The sequence below is a fragment of the Rattus norvegicus genome, chromosome X (assembly GCF_021556685.1).
Source record: "Rattus norvegicus strain SHRSP/BbbUtx chromosome X, alternate assembly SHRSP_T2T, whole genome shotgun sequence".
Classification (NCBI taxonomy): domain Eukaryota; kingdom Metazoa; phylum Chordata; class Mammalia; order Rodentia; family Muridae; genus Rattus; species Rattus norvegicus.
The window spans coordinates 157,600,857-157,624,018 of record NC_141554.1 but is presented as its reverse complement, the minus strand read 5'-3'; the positions used below and the strand labels follow the sequence as shown (position 1 = coordinate 157,624,018).

The following is a 23,162-nucleotide window of genomic DNA, read 5'->3' as shown; positions in this document are numbered from 1 at the left end:
ATGTTCATTGATGTATTCTCAATGCCAACTCTTGGCTTTGTGTCTGGCAGTGGATTTATCCAAAGAATAATGGGATAAGCAGCAATTTATCCAGAAAGGGAAAAGTTTGCTGGCAAGCACTTTTGTAGACAATCTGCCAGATAGAATTGGTGCAACTTTAAATGATTTTGGAAACATATATTTGCCATATAGCCAACTCTTGGCTCCAAAGCAGATCACATATCCACAAGGGAGGATTGGAGAGCATTAAAAATCTGGCCTCTTAATTTGACTCCTGTTTTGTAATGATATTGCCTGAGCCTTATGTTACACCATTCGTTTAGTCTTGTCAAATTCTAAACCACGAGGATGGTATTGTTATGGTCATTTAAGACAACAAAATCTACCTGCTATCTTGCTTGCATTCATTGTACTCGCAGCTCACATTCATACAGCCAGACCCAGCCATAAGTTTGTATAGTGTTTTATTTCTTGTTCAGCATATTTCATTACTGCTTCTTTTAAAAAGTTCTTACTCACATTAATTAACTGTGTCTAATAATGGTTCTCATTATAGACATTTTCATATTTACCCTCACCCATTACCCTCTCTTGACACCCTCTCACTTCTCAGCCATATTTCTGTAAGCAACTGTAATTAAACTCATTGGAACAGACATGTGCGTGTGTGCCTCACACATACCCCCACACAAATATACCTCCCCCCATACAGGGTGAGGATAGAGAGAGGGTAAAAGGAGGGAGTGACTTGGACAGAGTCTTTTTAAATGGAAAAAAGGTGAATTTACAGAGGCAGTTGCTAAACGTGATTCAGTGTTTGCTCCTTCTTGAGCCTGTAGCCCTGACAACAGTAAACAACAGCCCTCCTAGCCATATATATATATATATATATATATATATATATATATATATATATATATATATATATATTGCCAGCAAGGGGTGTGGGACAGATGGTGTACTTCTATAGTGGTGGCACTGGACAGTTTACTGAAAGTCCTTTTGTTCAATAATTTCAAGCAAGTGTGTTTTGAGTGTGTGCATAGCTTTATGAACACAAATGTGCCTATGTGTTGGGGGTGTGGTTGGATGAAAAACTGGGGAAGGGGAGAACAGTTGCATGAGTAATTCATTGGGGGCTCAAAGGCCAGAGTTGTGGAGTCCTGTGTGCCTTGGTACTTGGTAGGATGAGACACAGCTGGATGTCCTGGATGCCAGGGTTTTCTTTCTTTTAACCAGGGAATTAAATCAATAACCTGTGTCAGTAAAAACATAAAATAATAAAATAAAATAACCTTCTTCCCTTAATACAACTCTAAGTCTTATACCAGGCAAAAATTTTCAGACACTGGTAGAACTCCAAAACAAATCTAAGCTGGCCCCATGAGGGCTTTCACCCTAGAGAAGGTCACCTTTGCAGATTTCTGTACAACAAGCTTTGATGACTGGTGGAAAGCAAACAGAAAAGTAGGACAGAAAAATATTTGCATCTGTTACATTTGTCACACAAATCACAGACCCTCTCTGTCTAAAGAGAGATCAGAACCAGGCTTGCTGAATGACTCTCAGGGAATGAATGAGATGATTTAAGCACATAAGCATCTGGTTTATTTTATGTTTGGTGTTTTTCTGAAGATTTGTAGTACTGGGAATGAAAAGTGCACAAAAGACTGTGGAAGGAAGAGAAAGCTTCAGGTCCTCTAGGGAGCATGCAGAGGTGGCTATTGGAGGCTACATAGTTTAAAGGGGCCCATACCCTGGCAGCATGCCAGGCTCCATCTGGAATTGCTAGTGGAGATAATGATGATGTATGGTTATGAGTGCCTACTGTATACTAGGTTCCATGATGTTCGTTTTGCATGTGTAATTCTCATTAATTTACTCTATGAACCACTCCAGTAGAGTCATCAGTTTCAACTTATGGATAAGGAAGCCTAGGCTGAGAGAGTTGAACTGTTTCTTAGGATACGTATATACATGAGATGTGGAACCAGGGTTCAAAATCCTCAGTATGAAAAACGTTGAATGTGTATGTATATTTTTGCAACATCTCACTAGTATGATGTCCTTTACTATGTAGAGGATGCAAATTTGAGACTTAGTTCTACAAAATAGAGGCTGTGTGATGTTGGCAAGTGGTTTAGCCTCTCTTGAGTCTTTAGTTGTTTTACTGAAAAAAATCTTTGCACTTCATCATACGATGAATGCAAGACTAAAAAAGAGGAAAGAAAAAAGAACAATCTTCTGTATTTGGTGAAGTACTCTATGCATGACAAGTAGGAGAGCTGGTTCCAGACCCAGGACCCCATAAAATCAAAGGAGGAAAGGTCAGGTAGTATTTCGAATGCCTGTGTTCCCTCTATAGCAAAGATGGTGCAGATCAGAATCTGTGAGATGGCAGATAGCCCTTAGAGACCATATGCTCTCAGCCCTGATTGAAGAAGAGGCCACCTAGGACCCAGAGAAAGGGGAAGGACCTTGCTTAAGTTCACAGACAAGGAGATTGTTCATTTACCTATCTCCAACATGAAGTATTTCATTTCAGTGTGGAATTGCATGGTGCTGGTCTCATTGAACTGCATGCACACATAATAATCAGTTCATAAAATTATTACAGTATACACTGAGAGATAAATGGTCATGGCATTTGTTAATACTGCAAACATCATTTGTTGGCAAATGATAAGCTTTCCTGATGCCCTAATATATGTATTAGCAGAACAATGCACCACAAAATGTTAACATCTGTCGACACAGTACAAACAATTATAAGTAACTTTCTTTTAATGTAAAAATTATACAATAACAAAAGGTATGGCTGTGAATTAATACGATACAGAGCCTGGTTTATGTGTTAGAGGCATAAATAATAATTTTACACAGGAAGCAAGCAAAAGTTCTTTTAAGCCTTGCTTTGTTAAAAAATGACTCTGACACCAAATACAAGAGAAAGTCAGGGAATTGAGATGGTTATTAAATCTGACCTTGATCAGATTTTTATTATGTCAGAAAAAAATGGTTCTTAAGAGAGAGAGTTGTCTTGGGATTAGAGTCCATCTACAGCGAGATGTTTCCATGGCAACAAATCAAACACCATTTCCTCTGACTCCAGTCTCCTGCTTCAGAAGTATAAACTTAGCATTGAATAATTAGAATGAGACACAGTAATGTTGTGTAAAGACAAAGAAAAAACCAGAAGAATCAATCTGGAGGCAGTGAATTATTTTCAAATGGCAATTAACCCCATCAACGTGACTGTCTGCAGCCCAGGCTGGCCATGACAGGCCCCAGGTAGGTATTTGGTTTTACAAATTGAAATCACAATGTTTTGTTATACACTACTTTAATAAAAAACTGAGCTGTACCGTAATTCTACCTGAATTAATGAAGACTGCAATTATGGATAAGGCCATAATAGAAATTCATAGCTGTGTTTGAGGCTTCAGAGGGTGGTAACATGTGATTCTGTACCTGAATTCTCCTCATGTTTGAGGGATCTAAAAACATACTTTATGCTGGTGCATGGTTAGTGTCCCACAACCAATGAGCTATCTAAATTCATAGGCTCCAATGTCACACTCCTAAAATCTTGGTTGAAAGCTAAACTGGTGCATACAAAGCTTTGCTTGGCTTACCATACTGTCATCTAATTGCTTTAAGAGTATATTGTTCTTCCTTAGGAAATGTCAGGAAATGTATCTGAGGCGCTCATCTGGCGAGGGGTATCTGATGTTCTCTGCTGGGTTGTGTTTTTCTCCAGATGTTTCCCATTTCTCAGAAATGTTTCCTAGCCACAGGGTGAGATGAAAATCCAAGATCTGCACTTGTTCCAGGAGAACATGTTGTCTTTCCTGTGTCACCCAAGACATAATGATTGTACTCATCAACAAAGCAAATGTGTCTCATGAAGTCTGTTTCTATAAAAATTCTTGGGGCCCTGGGTGTTCCCCAACCACACTGATTCATTCCTGAAACTCTTTTATCCCATTTGGGTCTCACGCAATTCACTGTCAGAGACCCATCTACTATATCATTCCCTCCACCTTCCATAATGATGTTTAACTGTGTGAAAGTTGAAGAAATATTTATGCTGATTTTTGTACACATCAAGGAAAGACTGTGTAATTAGGCATTTGTAGAAGAACACTAACTCTGAGAGTAAAATGCCTTGCCTGTGGCCTAGCCTGAAAGGCTGAACTGGGTTTGTTTTAAAGGAATTTGTCTGTTCTTTGCTTGTATTTATTTCAAGGATTTCTTTGGCCCTGGCTCTTTGTGCAAACAAGATACAAATCTTGGCTGTTATTATAGATGAAAGAGCCCTGGAAACTTAAAAATAGGAAGCAAGGGAATATCCACCAAGCTTATTATTCCTGGATTTCTTCATTCATTACATATATACAGTGTAGTCACACTTATAAAGTATCCTGAGGTGTTAATCCACACAGGAATGTAAATTACAGAGTTAGCAGAGCATGTTGCTCTCCCATTTGAAGGCTAAAGTATGCTTAAAGAGACTCATTCTCTAAAATGAATATTTCCACTCATCATGTTTAATTGGATAAAAGTGTTGGACTGGCTTATTAGTGGGCCAAGTGTGAGATAATATATGAAAAGTATTTAGTGATTTATATAATGGTGAGTTTGTGCTCTTCCTCATCTACACATGAGAGAAAGCTAGCCTGAGATTCTTTAGCATAACACACAGACACACAAATGCAAAGACAGACAGCAGACAGACAGACAGACACACACACACACTTACTATCATTTACTTTGGTTGACTGGTTATCAGACAAAAGGGTTAAATCTTGCCTGTACTTCATCTGGGTTCAGTTATCTCATCTTTAAAGTATTGCTAAGGTCATCTTCCCATCAGGTTGTTGCCAGTAACACAGAAGAGAAAATACAGTGTACCTAGTGTGTGACTTGCCATAGAGCTTCATGCATGTTGAGAGGAATACTGATACATTAGTTGTCAATTTTATTTTCTTTTACAGCCAAAAATGAGGGTATATTTTATGAATGTCAGTAGATGGATCTAGGTGGACTATTTAAATGCCAGCATAAAATGGGTAGCTTACAAAACTCCATTGTTTGTATGGCCTTTGGAAAGAGAAGACAAACATTTATCTCATCTTCATTTTAAAATTTATCTCATTGCCTGGAATATCTTACACACAAACATTAATTGCTTTAAAAAAATGGAACAGCTACTCACTTAAGTTCCTGACCTCTTATATTTGAACACTCTCACAATTTCTTTTATTCCAGAACAACTTAAAAGCTGTCTCTATGTTAATGGTGAAATAGTTTAGGTCCATTCTAATGCTTTTAATAATTGCCAACAGCTAGAAAGATGACAAATGAAAATGTCCCCAAACGAGTATTGTGTCACAGGTCTTTCATAAGAAACACTTGCAATTGGCTAAAACTGACAAGCATCTTGGCACAGGGGTCAGTTGGTTCTAAAGGATAGAAGACATGATTTTGGAGAACATCTGATCTCCTGGGAGTTAAATATATGAACATTGTTTTTCTGAGTAACAAACAACTTCTGCAACTCTGATGTATCAGAGCTTCTCAAAAGTCAACTAAGCTTGGATACTTGTTTCTAAAGACTTCATTTATCTTCTAAAAACTCAAATTTGGATGTGTTGTCATCTGTTAGTATTAATCAGGGGTGCAAGAATCAAACATATCCTTCACCTTTGCCCTTACCTACCACTTCCAAAACAAGTACAAAAAGTGCCTGCATTAGTACACATAGTAGGCTTTTACTTCATGTCCATGTGTGTTTTCTGCCCTACCAGTGGAGGAAAATGGCATCGAGATATTGAGGAATTTGTTTCCCATAGTAGGCTTTCAAGCAGTATAAAATTATTACAGATAGGAAGATACAATTTTTTATAAAGCCCATACTGGATATTCCTCCTTTGAAGCAAGGCAATGCCTTTAGGAGGGCCCTGTTGACAATACTAAGGAACCATGTAAGCTAGTCAACTACTCTACCCACTTTGTAGCATGGTCAGCAGGCTAGCATGCTGGAGGGAAATTTCAACAGGAGGAAGAACAATGAGATTAAACATTCTCATGATCTGTAACTTTCATAAGATGCTGGGAACTGGACTTCAGGTTGTTTCTAGCTCACTGCATGCCCTGGGTTGGATAATATCTTACTCTTTGGACAACTCACTCTCCATGTAGGGTTGAGAAGACTTGCAGTGATGTTTTAGAATTCAGTTGCATTATTCTACAGAGAACCATAGTTATATGAGCTGAGGTCCACAAGTTCTACTAATTAATCAGAAGGAAAATGACTGGTTTAATGTTGGAAATGCAACATTTTAGAAAGAGATTTGGCTGCATACTGATGGCCATGTAGTTCTGACTGCCTGTGAGTACATGGGGATGGGAAGAAAAGGGCAGGAAGAGTTACTGTTTCACCATGGCTACTTCAGTAACTCTAGTTACCCCACGCTTTAGTATTAGAAATCATTTCATTTAACTTCTTTACTGATAACCCAAAGAGAGAGGGACAGGGAAATTGCTGAGGTCCATGCAGGAAGAATGACAAGTGGCTTTACAACTCATAAAAAGCAGCCCACTGGTTAGAACGGTCACATGTGAAAGTCTGATGTGGCATGGTCCTGACGACCTCGTGTCCTGAGGACTTCATGCTGTTATGGAGTTCTGCTTTGCTTGCTGCCCTCACATCCCTCTTAATCTAGGAATTGTACGAAAACTCTAAGTGGCTTCCACCCCCTGACTGGGCAGTATCCCTGGCACTCAATAATAGTGCTTGATCTTTTTCCGGTATTGTTGCTGGAGCAGATTCATGATTTAGTCACCACCCTAGAGAAGAACAAAGAGGGGTTAGGGATTTTGGCTCAGTGGTAGAGCGCTTGCCTAGCAAGCGCAAGGTCCTGGGTTCGGTCCCCAGCTCCAAAAAAAAAAAAAAAAAAAAAAAAAGAATAGAAAAAAAAGAACAAAGAGTTACAGGTTGTCAGCAATGACCACCACCCTTAGAAAGCATTTGGAAAAATAAAGTTGTTAGTGAAGCCAGGTTGAGATGATTTTACTACTGGATTTAATGTAGAAAAATCTTAGGGAATAATGTGAAGTTCATAAAAGAACACTCTTTTTAGTTAAACTGAAAGACCCCCTCCCAGAAAGGGAATTGTACAAGCCCAAGGCCCTCAACTATAGAAGTAAAAAGTAAGTTTTTAGATATGTGGGACAAGCTGACCCAACATTTAGACAAAATAGCCCAGAAAAGAAAACAAAATGCAGAAACCAGACTAAATTATGGGCACTGCTCCATGGGCCACCTGGCAGGAAAAAGAAAAAGTCCCTGACCCCCCGGAAGCCCTGACCACCATGTACTTTTTGCTAACTCATTGTTATGATTATAGCCAAAATAAGTAACATACACGTATGCCTCATTTACTCCACCAATCACATCCCTGTAACCATGCATCTGCTTCTGTAAGCCTGCTTCTGCTCCCCAAAATACTATAAAAAGCCCACCCTGGCTCTGCTAGGTGCGCCAGTCTTCCGAATTGACTGGGACGCCCACAGATACCTGTGTATCCTGATCAATAAAAATCCTCTTGCTGATTGCAGCCTGTGGACTCGGACTGGTCATTGGGCTTGAGGATCTCCCTCCTGAGGGAAGATTCTCTCTGAGAGTCTTACATATGGGGGCTCGTCCGGGATCGGAGATCCTCTGCCTAGAGACCACCAACCACCCACCGGGAGGTAAGCTGGCCAGTGTTTGTCTTGTCCTGTCTTGTCTTGCTTTGTGACTTGTTCTGTAAATGCTTAGTTACTTGGCTTGGGTCTAGACCGTTTGTATTTGGGCGGGCCAGAGAAGGAGCTGACGAGCTCAGACTTCTCCCCCGCAGCCCTGGAAGACGTTCCAAGGGTGTTTAGAGCCCGGTTTTTCGGGGCTCAGCCTGTATCGGAAGGATACGTGGTTTTGGGTTGGAGGAGAGAGGAGAGAGCTGGATCCACTGAAGGATCCGGACCCTTGTCGCCTCTGTCTGAATTTTTGGTTTCAGTTTGACACCGAAGCCGCGCGGTGCGTCTGTCTGTCTGACTGTTGAAATTGTTTGTCTTCTTTGTGTCCTAATTTTCTTTGAATATCTGTGGAAATTGGTTATAGGATGCTTTGTCTTGGTCTTGTTTGTCTGGTTTGTTTTCTGTGGTATTGTCCAGTGTCTTTTTGGCTTTTGTTTCGTTTTTGAACTTTGGATAGACGACTGTGTTTAAAATCTTGGACTGACGACTGTGTTTAAAATCATGAAACTGTTTGCTTTGTTTGTCAAGGAGTTTTACTTGGTCCTCTTGGTGCTTAACTTGGAAATAATTTGCTTGAGAAAAATTGTTTTCTGCCGGGGAGTTTTATCTTTCTCTCTTGAGCCTCCTCCCCAAGGAGAGATGCCCCTCCCTTTGCTCCCCTTGTCCAGTCTAGCTGCTGTTAACCGTTGTGTATGAAGAACTCCAGGTTAGCGAGTAACCCTGTCTGAAGCAGGTATTAACAAGAGCCTGAAAGCTTTACCTTAGATCCTGAAGAAAAATTCTCCCTGTTGCTTAAACATTCACAGCTTCTAAGGAAGGGACAGCACAGAGTAGGAAAATATAGGGGCTGAGGGTGACAAGCATGCAGGCCTGCTAGCAAGCTGCAGGCTGCGCGTGGGCAGTGGCGCAGCTCAGGCGAAGTCAGCGTAAGAGGAGTTTCAAGGTGATGAGGCCGGCCGGGGTTGACGCTTTGACAACAATAAGATAATATAGAGTTAGTGGTTGTTTTTATGAGACTTTTGGCCCTGAGAAAAAAAATAATAATTCCAGTTGCTGCTTTCAGTGGCCAGACCTTCAACACTTGCTCACAGAAGGAGAGTGTTCATTAAGAGAAGTTCTTTAAGGGAGCCTGCCTTATCTGCTGGCCCTATTCCAAGAGAGGAGTTGATCTCCAACATTAAGTAACCTTCCCTGTTAGTCATCATTGACATGGAGAGTGCCTTTGATCCTATCCCCACAGCAGCCAGTTCCTGCCCCTGTGGTCAAAATGCCCCAGGTTGGGGGACAGAGAAGCCCCTGAGATAGTTTCGGAGGGAATCTACAACAAACTGTGAAGAACTTTGTTTTGCCAGTCAAAATTTAGAATTCAGGCTTTGGCTGTGGCCAAGGTCAGGATTAATGTTTTCTTTTCCATGGGCCTTTAGCCCACTGAGACAGTTTGGTAAAGGGCTGCTACTGAGCTCCTGAAAGTCCCAGGAGAACTGGTTACAATTCTTTTGTCAGCCACTTGGTATCTAGCACCCAGGTCCTAACCATCTCTCCATCCTTTTGTTATTAGTTCTTAAGTCCAGAGAGATGGTCGGTAACAGATCAGCTCCCTCTGCTTGCCGTTCTGTTTCACAGACACAAAGCTTGTGCTTATTTTTACAACAGCCTTTTTGTCCCAAAAAGTCCTCCTGGTTTAGCTGTGTGACTAAATGCTATTTGTCCTCTTCAGTGGACCTCTATTCTCAAGATTCTCTTGTTTTCTCACCATCCCATTTGAGATGCTTGTTAGTAACTGTTACAGGTCTTCTTTACCACTGAGGAAAGACGGAATCCTACTGGAGGCCAGAAAGAATGTTCCAGACATGGATGGAAGACCCTCACTCCTGACTGTTGACTTGAATACCCCTGAAGGTAGGGAGTGCTCCAGGTCTGCCACCAGGCTCCAAGGGTGGGTCTCTGAGGGGCTGGAAAATGCCCCACCAATCTGGCTAAGATAAGGAAAAGATATAAAGAGAGAAAGTTACAGAAATTTGAAGGGTTAAGCTAAGTTGCTGAGAGTTAGTGTAAGTTGCAGAGAAAGTAAAGTTGAAGTGTAGTTACATAAGTGGACAGCATCTAATAGCTGTAGAGGAAGAGGAAGATGCAGAAGATATGAGAGAGAGACTGAGGAAGAGAAAGAGGAAAGAAGGTAAAAAGAGCAGGAAGCTAAGGAAGAAAAGAAGAAGCCAGAGAGCTAAAGAGAGATAAAAGACAAGAGAGAAATATATACTGGCCACAGTAGTTAGGGAACCTAGGAAGACAGTACCTGGCAACAGAAGAGAATTCCTAGCTAAAGATCAGTGTGCCTATCGCAAGGAAAAAGGACACTGGGTCAGGGACTGCCCCAGGAAGAACAAGAGGGGCCTCTCCAGCAGCCCGGAAGGCAAGCCTCTTGGTCCTAGAGTGCTGGCTATGCGCTAAGATAGAAGGGAAGCTCGCCCAGCTGTTTTGTGAATATGGGGGCCCAACACTCTGTGCTCCTCCACCCAAATGGGCTAGTGTCCAGCAAAAGACCTTGAGTACAGGGGACTACCGACAACAAATGATACTCATGGACTACCCGAAGAACAGTGGACCTTGGCGTGGGCCGGGTATCCCACTTGTTCCTTGTGATTCCAGACTGCCCCTACGAGTCTAAACCCTGCAACCCTGCTCCCGGACCCCGACCTAGACACCCCCCTTCATGACTGTCAGCAGGTGCTCACTAAAGCACAGGAGTGGCATAAAGATCGGACTGATCAGCCAACAGATGGGGTAGATGCCATCTGGTTCATAGATGGGAGCAGCTTCTTAGAGAAGGAAAAAGATGGGCTGGGGCAACAGTGGTAGATGGAAACAGAATCATATGGGCTCAGGCCCTACCAGAAGGCACTTCTACTCAGAGGGTAGAGCTCGCTCCCCTCACCAAAGCCCTTGGGCTGAGAAAGAGACTTAACATCTATGTGGACAGCACGTATGCCTTTGCTACAGCCCATCAGCAGAGGGGCCTGCTGACATCTGAGGGCAAGAAAAAAAAGAGATTCTGGCTATGTTAAGGGCCCTCCATGACCCAGCCAGGCCGAGGAAGAGACTCTGGTACACCTCAACGAGAAAGAAGATCCTGCTACAAAAATAGGCAGAGGCCATGATAAAACAAATGCATCAATAGACTCACTTAGGGGTAAGCAAACTCATCCAGACATTTTCAAAAACTAAATATTATGTCACAGGTCTCAAGTATCTCGTGGAACAGATAGTGCACTGATGTATACCATGCCAAAAGGTAACTGTTTTCAGGAAAGTTGACTGTGGTAGGAGGCTCCGTGGGGAACGGCCTGGATCCTACTGAGAAGCGGACTTCACAGAGATAAAACCAGGAAAATATGGGTATAAATGTCTCCTAGTATTTATAGATATCTTTTCAGGAATAAGTAGAAGCTTTCCCCACCAAGCAAGAGACGGCCTCAATAGTCATCAAGAAGATACTGGAAGAAATCTTCCCCCGATTTAGAATGCCCAAGGTAATCTGGTCAGACAACAGCCCTACTTTCGTTGCCAAGGTAAGCCAGGGTGTGGCCAAGTATTTAGAGGTCAATTGAAAATTACGTTATATTTACAGACCTCAAAGTTCAGGACAGGTAGAATAAATAAATAAAATTTTAAAAGAGACCCTGACCAAATTAACCATGGAGACTGGCACAGACTGGGTGACACTCCTTCCCTCTTGCTCTCTTTAGAGCAAGAAATACCCCTTCCAGATTCAGCTTTACCCCCTTTGAGATCTTATATGGGGCCTCAGCTCCCCTGACTATATTAGATGATGTTACTGAACCAACATGTCATAGTAATAATGATTTATATGCCAGGCTAAAAGACCTACAGGTGATACAGAAAGAAATCTGCTCACAGCCGACAGCAGCCTATGCCCCGGAGACCCCCGAGACATGTCATCAGTTCCAGGTTAGAGACTGCAGCTACACTGAGCCCAGACACTCGAGCCTCGATAGAAAGGACCGTACCTGGTGCTGCTGACCACCCTGACAGCCGTCAATTCTCAGCCCTCACCAGCAGCGTACTAGTTGTTGGGGCTGAGAGCTGGGACCTAGAGGGACACTCAGATCTTCAAAAAGCTCCCTAGACTTAAGTGACTGGGAGGTTGCTATAATGCTTACTTGAGGAGTGTGTTTTAGAAACAAGAATTTCATGTTTGCCTGTTTGCCCTGGGTTCCCTCGGAATAGGTGTAAGGATAGGCTTGATTTTTATTACAAATGATGTAACATTACATATGTTAGTACTCCTAACACTTCTTGGGACTGTGCCTCAGGGATCACAACCTATATAAGTTTAGAAGTTCTAAAAGACCTTGGTGTATAGGTTCAGATAGTGTCCAGATTAGAATCCTGATGCTAAAGACTTAATAAGACACAAAAGAGAGTTGAGAATTATTTAAGGCTATCTAGGTGCTACAAGGACAGCACAAGGACATCTGCTGTTGCCCTACAATGCAAGGCTTATAGAGAATTCAGAACTGCCATTGACTCAGATATAAAAAGAGTAAAAAAGACTTTTTAGCTGACCTCCAAGAATACCTAACCTCCCTCTCAGAGGTAGTCCTTCAAAATAGGAAAAGATTAGACCTGATATTCCTTAAAGAAAGAGTCTGTGTGCTACACTAAAAGAAGAATGTTGTTTCTATGCAGATCAGACAGGAATAATAAGAGATACAGACTTTCAGTCATTCAAACTTTTGTGCTGAGACAACAGTATCAGATGGTGAAACAACAAAAAACAGAGGTACCTTAACCAAGTTGAGTGGAAGATTCCACTCAAGGACAAAAAGAAAATGGGGGAATGAAAGACCCCCTCCCAGAAAGGGAATTGTACAAGCCCAAGGCCCTCAACTATAGAAGTAAAAAGTAAGTTTTTAGATATGTGGGACAAGCTGACCCAACATTTAGACAAAATAGCCCAGAAAAGAAAACAAAATGCAGAAACCAGACTAAATTATGGGCACTGCTCCATGGGCCACCTGGCAGGAAAAAGAAAAAGTCCCTGACCCCCCGGAAGCCCTGACCACCATGTACTTTTTGCTAACTCATTGTTATGATTATAGCCAAAATAAGTAACATACACGTATGCCTCATTTACTCCACCAATCACATCCCTGTAACCATGCATCTGCTTCTGTAAGCCTGCTTCTGCTCCCCAAAATACTATAAAAAGCCCACCCTGGCTCTGCTAGGTGCGCCAGTCTTCCGAATTGACTGGGACGCCCACAGATACCTGTGTATCCTGATCAATAAAAATCCTCTTGCTGATTGCAGCCTGTGGACTCGGACTGGTCATTGGGCTTGAGGATCTCCCTCCTGAGGGAAGATTCTCTCTGAGAGTCTTACAAAACTAGGGAGTTTTTATGGTCAGGGAACAAGAACAATGGCAGAACTGGCTGATGTGATTCTCACTAAGGCTGGACTGTGATAATTGATTTCTTATATCTATTTTTGTCCTTAGTTTCTTCATATGATTTAATAAGAATTGCTGATGAATACATGAACACTCTTAGGATTTAATGTAGATATCATAAGACTACTTTTAAAGATAAAATAATTAATCCTTTCTTTGTGACCACAAATTGCTGCCTACAAGTATGAGAAACTGGCAGAAAGAAAACAAGTTGCTTGCTCATACTTGTTAATCTATAACAAGTTGCATAGTTATGAATGTATGTGGGTTCTTGGGAATAATTTGTTTTCTTTTTTTTTTTCTCAGTCTCTCCATAGACTGTATTTACAGTTTAAAGTTTTTTTTTTTTTATTATTAACTTGAGTATTTCTTATATACATTTCGAGTGTTATTCCCTTTCCCGGTTTCCGGGCAAACATCCCCCTCCCCCCTCCCCTTCCTTATGGGTGTTCCCCTCCCAACCCTCCCCCCATTGCCGCCCTCCCCCCATAGACTAGTTCACTGGGGGTTCAGTCTTAGCAGGACCCAGGGCTTCCCCTTCCACTGGTGCTCTTACTAGGATATTCATTGCTACCTATGGGGTCAGAGTCCAGGGTCAGTCCATGTATAGTCTTTAGGTAGTGGCTTAGTCCCTGGAAGCTCTGGTTGCTTGGCATTGTTGTACTTTTGGGGTCTCGAGCCCCTTCAAGCTCTTCCAGTTCTTTCTCTTATTCCTTCAACAGGGGACCTATTCTCAGTTCAGTGGTTTGCTGCTGGCATTCGCCTCTATATTTGCTGTATTCTGGCTGTGTCTCACAGGAGCGATCTACATCCGGCTCCTGTCGGTCTGCACTTCTTTGCTTCATCCATCTTGTCTAATTGGGTGGCTGTATATGTATGGGCCACATGTGGGGCAGGCTCTGAATGGGTGTTCCTTCAGTCTCTGTTTTAATCTTTGCCTCTCCCTTCCCTGCCAAGGGTATTCTTTTTCCTCATTTAAAGAAGGAGTGAAGCATTCACATTTTGATCATCCGTCTTGAGTTTCGTTTGTTCTAGGGATCTAGGGTAATTCAAGCATTTGGGCTAATAGCCACTTATCAATGAGTGCATACCATGTATGTCTTTCTGTGATTGGGTTAGCTCACTCAGGATGATATTTTCCAGTTCCAACCATTTGCCTACGAATTTCATAAACTCGTTGTTTTTGATAGCTGAGTAATATTCCATTGTGTAGATGTACCACATTTTCTGTATCCATTCCTCTGTTGAAGGGCATCTGGGTTCTTTCCATTTTCTGGCTATTATAAATAAGGCTGCGATGAACATAGTGGAGCACGTGTCTCTTTTATATGTTGAGGCATCTTTTGGGTATATGCCCAAGAGAGGTATAGCTGGATCCTCAGGCAGTTCAATGTCCAATTTTCTGAGGAACCTCCAGACTGATTTCCAGAATGGTTTTACCAGTCTGCAATCCCACCAACAATGGAGGAGTGTTCCTCTTTCTCCACATCCTCGCCAGCATCTGCTGTCACCTGAGTTTTTGATCTTAGCCAATCGCACTGGTGTGAGGTGAAATCTCAGGGTTGTTTTGATTTGCATTTCCCTTATGACTAAAGATGTTGAACATTTCTTTAGGTGTTTCTCAGCCATTCGGCATTCCTCAGCTGTGAATTCTTTGTTTAGCTCTGAACCCCATTTTTTAATAGGGTTATTTGTTTCCCTGCGGTCTAACTTCTTGAGTTCTTTGTATATTTTGGATATAAGGCCTCTATCTGTTGTAGGATTGGTAAAGATCTTTTCCCAATCTGTTGGTTGCCGTTTTGTCCTAACCACAGTGTCCTTTGCCTTACAGAAGCTTTGCAGTTTTATTAGATCCCATTTGTCGATTCTTGATCTTAGAGCATGAGCCATTGGTGTTTTGTTCAGGAAATTTTTTCCAGTGCCCATGTGTTCCAGATGCTTCCCTAGTTTTTCTTCTATTAGTTTGAGTGTGTCTGGTTTGATGTGGAGGTCCTTGATCCACTTGGACTTAAGCTTTGTACAGGGTGATAAGCATGGATCGATCTGCATTCTTCTACATGTTGACCTCCAGTTGAACCAGCACCATTTGCTGAAAATGCTATCTTTTTTCCATTTGATGGTTTTGGCTCCTTTGTCAAAAATCAAGTGACCATAGGTGTGTGGGTTCATTTCTGGGTCTTCAATTCTATTCCATTGGTCTATCTGTCTGTCTCTGTACCAATACCATGCAGTTTTATCACTATTGCTCTGTAATACTGCTTGAGTTCAGGGATAGTGATTCCCCCTGAAGTTCTTTTATTGTTGAGGATAGCTTTAGCTATCCTGGGTTTTTTGTTATTCCAGATGAATTTGCAAATTGTTCTGTCTAACTCTTTGAAGAATTGGATTGGTATTTTGATGGGGATTGCATTGAATCTGTAGATTGCTTTTGGTAAAATGGCCATTTTTACTATATTAATCCTGCCAATCCATGAGCATGGGAGATCTTTCCATCTTCTGAGGTCTTCTTCAATTTCTTTCCTCAGTGTCTTGAAGTTCTTATTGTACAGATCTTTTACTTGCTTGGTTAAAGTCACACCGAGGTACTTTATATTATTTGGGTCTATTATGAAGGGTGTCGTTTCCCTAATTTCTTTCTCGGCTTGTTTCTCTTTTGTATAGAGGAAGGCAACTGATTTATTTGAGTTAATTTTATACCCAGCCACTTTGCTGAAGTTGTTTATCAGCTTTAGTAGTTCTCTGGTGGAACTTTTGGGATCACTTAAATATACTATCATGTCATCTGTAAATAGTGATATTTTGACCTCTTCTTTTCCGATCTGTATCCCTTTGATCTCCTTTTGTTGTCTGATTGCTATGGCTAGAACTTCAAGAACTATATTGAATAAGTAGGGAGAGAGTGGGCAGCCTTGTCTTAATTTGTTTTCTTTACCTGTACTATGTAATGTTACTTGTAAAGGTATTGGGGAACATACTGCTTTTTCATAGTTATTTACTAGAAGAAAAATAGAATGCAATCACATCATAATCTTATACTGCCTTAAAAGTTTTGCTGTGATATATAAGATATGGGAAAAAATAAGGTTGTTGGAACTTTACTCCATTTATCAAATCTGATATTACAAACACATACACACACACACACACACACACACACAGTTTGTGTGTATATGTGTATATATGTGTATTGTGAAATGCTTGAAGTGTGATTATTAGAGCTTTGTTTCATTCATTCTGTGTGTGGATATGTATAGGTCTGTCTGTATGCATGTGTGTATGCATTTGTATGTATGAAGTTATTGAGTCAGCCTTTTGCCTCAACCACTCTGTGTATGTGTGTGTTTAAGAATTTTCTCTCTTCCCCTTTCTTTCCCTTCAGCCCCTAAGAGTTAAAAGAGTTCAGAGTTTTTCCTCAGGCTACAGGAGTGCCAGCCCCAGTGAAACAAGCTTTGTTCCCTCAGAGAAAAGTCTGCTGGATAATTTCCCTAATCACCAGCTGCCATAGGCAGCAGCCTCTGTTGGTTGCTCTCTGAACTGACCCTGGACAGCTGCTCTTAGTGCTGACCCCTGTTAATTGTCTCAGCACTGATCTCCCTCAGACTTCACACCTGGCTGCCTGCCTCAATTTACCTTCATCCCCATCTGAGATGTCAATGCAGGTCTTTGGTATCTCTGACATTTTTTGACAGGAAACCTAGAAGATGTAGGCAGAAAGGCCTTCTCTATCTCTTAAGAAGGCACAGGAGCTCTTGTGACTTTACAGTTTGTGACCTATGGCTTCCAAATAAGGGAGTGTGCTGGATTCCTATTCCCCATTACCTGTGGATTTGACCCTCAAGGAAACTGAGCCCAAAATGTTTCCTAGACATGGCGAAGATAATTGGCAAATTCCTCAGGACTTTAGAAACTTTGAGCAAATCCTCCATGCAGTGGTAAAGGGGTGGTTGAAAATATATCCATAGCAGAGGATAGCCTTGTTGGGCACCAATGGAAAGAGAAGCCCTTGGTCCTGCCAAGGCTGGACTCCCAGTGTAGGGGAATATCCAGGGAGAGGGAGGAAGGAGGGAGGAAGGGGTGAGGTGGGGAGGGGAACACTCTTATAGAAGAAGGGGAGGGGGTGTGATAGGTGGCTTATGTCCAGGAAACCAGGAAAGGGAATAACATTTGAAATGTAAATAAAAATATCCAATCAAAGAAAAAGAAAAAAAGAAAAAAAAAGAAAAAAAAGAAAAAAAAGGAAAAGAAAATATACCCATCTGAAGGTTTTATCTTCCACGCTCTGATACACCTCATTGATGCTGTACCATGTTCTGACAGATGATTGTCCAGACTTCAGAGTCAAACAGACACTAAATATATCCATTTCTTTTTGCTGAGGTCCTGAATTGGGTAGACCTCTGAGAGTGGGTGTTATGTACAGTGGATGTAGCAAAACATAGAAGAGTTTGTAGTCTCAGTGCTGACATACAATAGGTGATAATCTGAGATGCCTATTTGTCAGCCACTTCCACCCACAATCTACTACCCAAGATAAAACTACCTAATATTCCAGGTAGCACTGAGGAAGGTATGTTCACATAGGGACACATGCTACCTTTCAGTCCTCCTTAACACTCTACTACTACTAGTTAAGATGGTTATCTACTGGCCATTCTTGGCATCTTCGTCTAATTGTAAGCACCCTGAAGAACTATGTGATTTTTGGTTGATGATGTTCACAAACATCAGGCAGCATAATCACTGGATCTTGATCATACATGTCAACCCTTCTGTGGAACCTTTTTCTGTCCTATGGAGATGGGGTCTGTGGAATGTGATGCTGAGGAACAAGTCTAGGGTAGGGTGCAATGAGGTAGGCTATTATCCATGGCCTATTCCTTCCAGTACAGGTGCCAGCCACAAAGATTATTTCATTAAATAAAGTAGAAAAATTATCTGGGAGTAGTAGAGTAATAATGATTATCGTCTTCCAATAATAAAAATGTAGAACTGTTGCACATCTGAGTTGATAGTATGGGGAACATCAGGTCTGTCAGCAGGAGCACTGACAAGCTGCTGGAGAGTCCTGGATTCTGTGGTAGGAAGAGAACAGCCATCTTGAAGAACCCCAGTGTCCCAGGGAAAACCTTCATTTGGAGAGCTCATTATTTTACATACCCTCTAAAAACAAGCAAAATAAAACATGCCCATTGACCCTTAATGAGTACATCCCACTGTGGACATGACTTGTACATTCATAGGACAAATTTATGACAGCCTTGGGAGGCTCTTATGTGACCAGGAGGAACAAAGGTAAAAGTTCAAGACGTTCAGATCAGCAGGTGGCCCTGTGATTGGATACTTTTTGATATGATCCTCTGTAGATATTACATGCTGCTGCCTACCCCTACTAATAGATGAGGGGACTGCTGGGAATCCAGAGCTCAGGTTAAAATACTCTTTATGCTTTTTCTGCCTTTAGACTTTTGTATACATGGTTTTCTGACAGATGTCCTGCCATCTTTCCTATTGCTTTTTATCAAAACCTTACTCTACCAAAAGACCTTCTTAAGTGATATTTCTTCTAGAGACCATTCCTAGGAGACCATGTTGCTCCTGCTGACATCCGCCCTTATGCTTTTATGTAAATTAATATTATCCTATATTCTGTAACTCGTAAGATCTTGACAGTTCTATTTGGAAATTTCTCACTGTGTCATGGTCCTATTTCCTCTATTAAACTCTCCACTTGTTGGACATGAATACCATGTTTGCCTTGTCTCTAGAACTCTCTAGGCACTAACCTGGCTCCACCTGGAGTGTGGTATACAATATGGTGAGCTCTATTTTGAACTTAGTGCCTCAGACTCAGTCTGATGGAGGAGGTTGCGATGGGGTCATATGTAGTACTTTATTTTCACCCTGTTACCTGGCATGAATCCTGTGCATTCTGGTGGAAATACAGCATGGCCAAGCCGTACTTGGTTAAGCCAGCCCTCTGCTACTCCTTCCTTGAAAAAAATAGGTGCCAGACTCACACCCATCTTAAGGTGGCAACAGGCTTTCATATGTGCTGTGCCACCTCTGTTATATAAATGATTGACAACATGTATTCATGGCTTAGAGTGGTTGTAGGAAGGTGGTGTCTTCCTGCCTCTGCCTCCTTCAGCAAATCCTACCGGTGTGCGCCACCACAACCGGCAGGAAGGTGGTTTCTTAAGATCATTTAGTTTTTAATTCTGGTGATCTCTGCAAGGCCCAAAACAATTTGACTGCATAAACTTGCAGCACTCTAGGATTGGAAGGTCCATGGAAAACAAGTAGCATAACTCTTGCAGTACAAAGTTTAACAGTACACAGAATTTATACTGCCTGCAGGTCATATAGCACACCTATCATATCATAAGTAAGAAACCCAGGGTCTTTAACTTTGGTCTTTCATCCTGCCTCTGCTTGCTGATCACTCTACTGGCCAGCCACCATCAAGAATTTAGGTGGACTGTTGGAGGGTGTTTATCTTGGACATGTGGGATTCATAAAATTAACAAATTAATTCCTAAAATTTATATGTAATCAATACAATAGATGAAATCATTATATCAATATATGAATCATACATATATAGATAGTTTATCACAATTTGTAATTGATACATAATGCCATTTTAATATGTGAAAAAGATTGTTAGAAATAATTTACTAGATTGCATATTTCATTAAGTATGCATATTAATAAGAGAGTTGGAATTCTAAGATGCCAGAGCACAATGTCAGAAGCTTCATCATCAAAATTCTGACTGCTGTCATTATAGATAAGCCTGCAAGAAGATTGGAACATTTGGATGCTTCTATAGCTTCTACAGATTAGAACAAGCCCTTAGGGTTGCTTTGCATGACATTTACTAATCAGGCACTTTCATTCACTCTTTCATTCATTGAACCAACCATTAGGTGTAAGCTGAGCTATAACGAAAGACAGCTACTGTCATTTGAAATCCTACTTTCTTTAAGCCTGGCTGTGAAATGGTACTGTTCCAGTTATTCCTAAAGACAAAGTTTGAAATCTTAAAGTGGCCATTGTAATGTTATTCATAGCAGTGGTGTATAGGCAGTATGGGAAGATGACTGTTGAAATCAGTCAGGGACATTATTAGAAGATTATATAGTAATTATAACAGTTGGCTGTGAAGACATGTACAATCATGGAAAATGTTTATGGTCAGTTTAATAATAGCTTCTACAAAGCAGGACTATCTGATGTACTGGTGTACACATAAAAAATGTGAGCACCTTGGAAAAGAGTCTGGGCACAGATTCTTCAAGATGGAAATGACTCAGTGTTGGGGTATGTATTTTTTAATACGTATTTTCCTAATTCAATATGATGTTGCCTGATTGAGTCAACCTATTCATTTCAAAGGAAACAAAGCCTAATGCCCACAGTCCAGACAATATAGTGCAATTTTGGTGCTCTGCCAGCAGATGGAGATAACCTACTTTCTGTTTTCTAGAAGGCAAGTTACAGAAGGAAAGCTTTGGTATCTATCAGAAGGTTCTGCAGATTTTCTGCATTTTTATTCAAATCTCCAGCTATGATTTTTTCCAGTACCCAATGAACCCTGAAAGTTATTTTTGATCAGCTATGTGGCTCCATGGGAACAGATCCAAGTTTTATAGGACCTGTAGGGAGCCTCTGAGAAAAACAGTTCAAAGTTACAAATGCAAAATTAAATGCTGATCTTTGAAAGGGATTTCTGTGAAGATGGCCCATTTAGCCAGTCTCTATTACCTTTCCAATAATCTACCTGGAATCAATTGCTGGTTTTATACAGTCCAGCCTAACATTGATAGGCATTACCGTGGAAAGCTCTCTGTGGAACTGGACATGTTCATTCCTATCAGACATTGGCAAACAAGTTGTCTTTCTTGATCTTTTCAACATAATGACTAATGTCAGATATATAATCAGTGAATGTCAAATGAGAGGAAGCAGATACATAGTAGCTGCCAGGGGAGGACATGAACCTACCTTGTATGGAAGGGGAAGTTTGATAATGATGCCTCTTCACCTGATTCTTCTTAGACCTCCTCTGGCTATCTGGGTGGCAAAGATCCCAAGCAATATTCTGTTGTACTTTTAACTCCATAGCTGCCTGATTCAATTAATCTCCAGCTCTCATGAGTTCTGCCTTGTGGAGTCTTAATTCTACAAAGGGTTGGAGAGCTTAAAAGACATACAAAGCATGAAATATTTAGGAGCTTTTTTTTTCAAGTTAAGTTTAAATTCAAATTCAAATTCAAATTGATGCAGATAAATATTCATACATTTTTAAATTTTATTTATTCATCTCATATATTATTACATCCAGACTGCAGTTTCTATCCCCTCTACTCCTTCCGCCCCTTTCTCTTCTTTTCCAGATCTTGTAACTTGATATGACTTGTTTGTTTGAGAAAGTCATATCTTTAATTCACATAAATTGTCGTGTTTCACTTCATTCCTATGTTATAATCACAGGTGTATTCCAATACCCCATAATGCTCATTAACAATATTCCTTGACCATTTTATTCTGAATTTTTTATCCATAGCAATAGTCTGCTCCCTTCTCAAAGCCATGGCATCTCCATTTAACATTATGGCACACATTTGTTCTGTTTTGTGTTGGTCAGTCAACATTGATATTTGACTTTTATAATATTTATAACTTATTTCTAGTGACAATCCATGCTGAATAAATTCTTCATTGTTCTGATTCCCCCTGAAATTAATCTGAGGCACACTCTTGCACACATGGGGGGGGCAGAGACATAGATGGAGACAGACAAACAGACAGAGACACAGAGACCAAGAGACAGAGGGAGACTGAGAGAAAAACAGAGAGACTGCGGTCCATAAATATGAATTTAATTTTTGTTTATGTAAGTATCCAGACTAATCCCAGATGGGCAAGGAAATTTTTTTCACAAGTTATTCAGAGGTCCATGCTAAATAATCTCTAGCTTTAATGAAAACATTTAAAAAACACTTTGTGTTAACACGGCTATCTTCAACATGTCAAGCAAAGGGAAGAAAGAAAGCAAAATGCATGTTTGTGTTTTTTAGTGGAATGGGAATCAAACTGGCATACCTTGTGTTTGCTTTTTTCCCCCCACTTTGCAGTTGCAGGATGGCCTTGAATTCTTGATCCTTTTTGCCTCTATTTCCAAGTGCTGGGGTTATAAGTATGTACCCCTGTACGTGTTTTATAGGGCACAGGGATCAAACCTGCTGCCTTGGGCATGCCAAGCGATGATTCCATCAGCTGAGCTGCACCCCAAACCCTGCTTGTCTTCAGATTTTATCAGCTCAGTCTCAATTACATGGCTATATAAAATCACAAGGGTGTGGCTGGGTAATGTTTTACTGGATATAAAAGAAAAATAAATAGAATAGTTCACAGGTAGTATATAGTATATCATATCAAATATGGTACAGTAGCATTAGAGATTGGTTAAAGTCTCATCAGACATTAATTTTTAATATCTTACAGTAAGTCAATCTTTATTTCTTCTCTCTGAACTCAACCTTAGAAAGATGATAAAAACCACATTCGTATTTGAGTTAAAATGAGGAAATAGCAAATCATGAATTGCACAGTTAATATTGGTGTTATGTACAGCTAACAATGTACTGAAAGCTATAGTGATTTTACTAGAGAATAAATATCTTTAAAGATCTTGGAGACAGCTAGTAGGGCACAAGATTCTCTGAAATCAGCACTGTACTGTAAAGGGAAATGACAAACATTTGTTGGAACTATAAGATCTGGGTGAATGCTTGGCTATACAAATCTCCCCCAAATATTCCTGAATATAATAAATTGACAGGCAGAATTGAGATGATATAAGAGAACACTCACAGATACTGTATCA

General features: G+C 40.8%; 2 long non-coding RNA genes across 2 annotated transcripts; one reads left to right on the top strand and one right to left on the bottom strand.

Moving 5' to 3' along the window:
* Positions 1-2,768: 2,768 nt before the first annotated feature.
* Positions 2,769-22,561, bottom strand: LOC147998399 (uncharacterized). Its single transcript, XR_015646818.1, has 3 exons — positions 22,379-22,561; positions 21,278-21,472; positions 2,769-3,851 (listed from the first exon to the last, which is right to left on the bottom strand). It is a non-coding gene; the product is annotated as an uncharacterized LOC147998399 (long non-coding RNA).
* LOC134484104 (uncharacterized) lies at positions 7,540-13,130 on the top strand. Its single transcript, XR_015646817.1, has 4 exons — positions 7,540-7,758; positions 9,578-9,699; positions 11,232-11,366; positions 11,673-13,130. It is a non-coding gene; the product is annotated as an uncharacterized LOC134484104 (long non-coding RNA).
* Positions 22,562-23,162: the final 601 nt, after the last annotated feature.